This window comes from Rhipicephalus sanguineus, chromosome 5, assembly GCF_013339695.2.
Source record: "Rhipicephalus sanguineus isolate Rsan-2018 chromosome 5, BIME_Rsan_1.4, whole genome shotgun sequence".
Taxonomy (NCBI): domain Eukaryota; kingdom Metazoa; phylum Arthropoda; class Arachnida; order Ixodida; family Ixodidae; genus Rhipicephalus; species Rhipicephalus sanguineus.
The window spans coordinates 208,101,022-208,105,655 of NC_051180.1; positions in this window are offsets into that span (position 1 = coordinate 208,101,022).

The following is a 4,634-nucleotide window of genomic DNA, read 5'->3' on the forward strand; positions in this document are numbered from 1 at the left end:
GTACTGAGCTCAAATGTCGCACTTTCACTCGCATCACACTGGAACGGCAGAAAAGAGGACCCATATTTACCTTCTCAGCGAAGACGAATGCAGCGGTGACCAGGAAACCGAATTATGCAGACTCGCAATTAACCCACGAATTACTACGTTTTATCGCCTGTACCATAAACAACTCGGACTTTACCGTCGTAGGAGCGCACACACTTTATGGCAGGAAGCGAGCAGGGGATTCTTATTCTTGTAAGACCATGCAGGTTGCACACCAACCAATTCCACCCGAGTGACGAAAAGTGGAGGACTTCAGACTGGAACTGAGCTAGTCGGGAGGTAAATGGGGCTTGAGACTTCTGCGAATTCTGAGCGAGCAGTGCAATTGCACTAGCCCCCCCCCCCCCCCCCCCCAAAAAAAGAAAGAGAGGGAGAGACAGAAAAGAGAAGAAAAGTAAGTTGTCATGTGGCACACTTGCTCACTTCAAGAAAATATAAACAAAATAGCGGTTAACCCCGTCGAGCTATGCCTCGGTTTCCTTTGAAACGGAGGAAAAAAGAGGAGCATCCGCCGTAACTGCTGGGTTAAAAAGAAATTAAAAAAAAAAAAAAAACGAACACACAGCCAAGCAGCCACGCCTTTGGACACCAGCAAATGGTTCACTTGTACCGAGTGGCGGCAGCGATCAGACAGACCGCTGTCAAAGAAGAAAGTCATTTTTTTTTTTTCGTGGAGAGGGGGGGGGGGGGGTGAGAGAGGGTTTAGTTTAGCTGTCCACGCTTCCTACAACATTTATCTTCTTCCCAAACGTCGTGGCAGGCTTTTAGGCGTTAGCTGAGCTTTGAGACGCCTAGATAATCTTTCACGTTCTTGTCCTTGCTGTTCAAGACTCTGCACGGCGAATGACAATGGCTGCTGCAAGTCAAAAAACGAAAAAAACAAAACAGGAAATGGAATAAAAGATTACGGCCTTACATTCTCCGAGTCAACCGTTCGCGTACCCTTTCATGCATCTGTCAAAGAATTGGAGAAAACAATCAAGTGACAAATGGTCTCCGAGTGACACGAGTGCCGGAAAAGAAAAAAAGAAAGTTGAAGCTGGGTGCATTCGTGGTCAGAGACGCGTTTTTTAGCAAGTGCCTTGTAAGTGAGGCGGAAGTCAGGAGAGTGGAAAGAAAGAAGGGTTGACAAGTGCTTTCACGTTCACTGTTTTTTTTTTTTTTTCGCAGCTGGAGTCCACGACGATCCAGCGGCGAACAGCGGGGTGGACCAGAGGCTGTGGTGAAGACGTAGCCAGCAACAGCTTGACGGTGTGCCTCGCCGAAAAGACAGAAAAAAAAAAAATGACGTAGACGAGACGAAGCACTCAAAAACTAGAGGCGGGGGTGGGATGCTTCCCGTTGCCTCCATTACCTTCTTCGCGTTCTTTTTTACCCGTCGCTCGCCTCATACTGTTTCTCGCTCAGCTTTCGTAAGCAAGACATTGGTCTCACGCGCAAAAAAAAAAAAAAAAAATCGCCACGCGTTTCTGTTGGCGGTGACCTATGACACCCGAGATAACTCTCTTCCGTGCGGAAAAGGAACATACTTCCTGTTTTGCTTTTCTTTCCTACAAAATACAAGTTTTCAGAGAACCGCCAGAAAAGAACGAACACTGACAAAAAAATATCCGTGCGTGATGTTCCAGTAGCCGCGCGCTTTCTTTTAGAAAGACGTAATTTGAGGTGACCAGGCAGACGCTCGCTAAAAATCTGCGCAGGTTCAAGAAATCCAATGTCAAGCCACAAATAAAAGACTCCAACGTGGAGAAGCATGTTGATCCAAGCCGCCGCGGCTGCTGCACGGTGGAGTAAGGTTTGTGGTACCATAGCGGCTATTAAACATTCATTACCGCCTGACAACTTGGTGCCTGCGCAACTTTTCTTCGAGTTTTAGCTGCAACTATTTTAGTAGTAATTACAGCGCGTAACTATCGTTACTGTAACCTCAGTGAGCATATATACTATATGGTGGTCAACCTACCATTCGACGTAAAACATGCCACTCAACTTTTAAAAAAGGGTTACAGAATCAAAACAATGTCAGGACAACCCTCGCTGAGTGTAGTTACATGATGTAGCGCCATCTTCATCCCCGCGCGTCATGGACGTTTTCATCGGCTGCTACCATTGCGTTATACTGATAGGAAAAGGGCTAGAGTATATATACTCAGTTTTTAGAGCGCAGCTCTTAGGAGCCCGTTCATGCGTAGAGCGGCGTCGGTGTCGTCGTAACTGCAGAGCGAACGAGGACGAAAGAGAGCAAACGCGGAGCGTAGCGGAGGATGAAAGACGGTGATAGTGAGGAGAGCGCGAGGAGGAGGGAACAACAGTGGCGAGACAAGAGGTTACGCGGCGGCCACCCGCGGCGCCACAGTAGTGCTCGCCAACGTGCGGTCGCCGATGACGTCATCACTAAGGTATGCGTGTATAGGGCATTCACCGATACCGCATATGGAAATAAAGCGCTGCATGACGGAGACCTGTCTGCGGCGGTTGTTGTGGAACACGCCCGCGTGCTGCCTTCCGCGGTCTCCCGAATAGCAAGGCAGTCGCGCCTCAGTTTATCACAATATTAAAACACCTAAAGAGCTGCGCTCAGGATTCGCATGAGGCAATATCGTAATCGGCGAGGATTTTTAGGGGCGAGCTCCTTAAGGCGGCAACCGTTCGTCCCTCGTAGTCGTAGTAGTCGTAGTGCGTAACCAGTCGTAACGCTAGTACCAGATCTTGACCTCCAAGATGGTGCCGGTGGGAGATTTTTCCTGTGCGTTGATGAACAATAAAAAATTCGCAGCGTGCGCGTTAACTAAAAGCCGAATTCTTCTGTCTCTCATTCCCCATTAGCAGCCATTGGCATGTTCCAGTAGGAAACGTTAGTAGAAGTAGAAGTGTAAGTGTTAGCAAAAGCCGACTTCTTCTGTCTCTCATTCCCATTAGCAGCCATTGTTTACCTCCAAGTAGTGCCTGGTGAGATTTCCTCCTGTGTGTGATTAACAATAAAAATTTTGTTCAAAACGCCGTTGATTGATGAAATAAACCAATGAAACCCTATTGAAAATCATGGGTTGGTGGATGCTGGAAATCTGGTGGACATGGTGGAAACAATAGTGGACAAGGTGGAAAGAATAGTGGTATGGTGAAAGCTGTGGTGGTCATGATGGCTGATGATGGCGAGAGTGGAAAAAAATGGTGGCAGATGGTGGGTGGTGGTGGTGGCGAGCTTCTTTTGGTGTTAAGTGGAAAATGCTGGCTGATGTGGCGAGCAAAACATGTTTTTGGTGGATGACTTCGTGAACAAGCTGGATGACGGGCAGGATGGAAGCATGGTGGATGACGGTGGCACGATGGCAGTGAACGTGATATTATGTGAAGTCGCTGTCAGTTCTTATGTTTTCCTCTTGAATGTGCAGAAATATATGCAGTTTTAAAGAAGCCAAACCAATCATTAAGCTTTCCAGCACTACTTTTTTATACATGCGCGCCATAACCGCCACAAGTTTTCTGGATCACAGCAGCCGTGAATGTTTACATTTTTACGCACGTACTTATCAGTTTACATCCGCAATCTGCTGCCGCATTTTTGATGTTTACAAGTCTAGAAGTGTCGGTGTGAACAGCGACAGTAACTGTGTTAACCCACTAAACATTTTTACACCCTTAAGGGTGTAAATCGGCTTGTCGCCAGACGGACACCCTTAGGGTGTTATTGACTACACCCTTCAATTAGGGGTTAATTTAACACCCTAAGAAAGGGTGTTCAGCAAAAATTTTATGGGGTGTTAGGGTGTTAGCTCGTACTAACACCCTTTTTATGGGTGTTGGAAGGGTGTACACGATTCCTTTCGCGTCATGTGTAGTGGCCGAAACAGAAGCTTTAGGTGGTCACAAAGGGCGTCATGCATTGTTCCTGCGGATGTCATTAATTCGGGTGTACTACCGAATTTGCACAAACGCGTCTTCATATTGGTTTGGCAATCGGTCTTACTTAAGGAGGGCTTGGTTGGAAAGACACCCCGAATAGTGTAATCTGCAGTGATCCATGCGTAAGCCTCGTATGATCATCTGAATCTTCGAATTTGGTCATCACCCACTTGTGCTGCATATTACGGATCATGAATGAATCAGAATTAGTGCACACATATAAATATGTATATACAACATCATGTACGAGCATATGTACAAAGCATGCTTATATGGCTTCCACATCCAGTCGAACTGGTCTGCAAAACATAACACTTGATTTTTCAAAAAAATATAAAATATTATTGTATGCTGTGATACAGAAAGGTATGAAAAATGGGAAAACCAGGCATGGTAATGATGAAACTTTTTTTACGTACAAAAATTCGTGTTATGTTGCACTTTGACAACAAACATAAGCTGATCGAACCTGCCAATGAGGGTGCCTGATACTTGAAAATGATTTTTAAATAAAATAATGAATTCCTTATTAAGATGTCTTGAATAGTAAAAAATCTAAAATATTCTTACTGTACTCGAAACTAACAGACCTTTGCATTATATCAACACTAAAAATAATTCAAGCAAACAGATGCCGAAAATCGCCCGTTGTACTAAAAATTGCAAAACTGAAACGGGCGCTT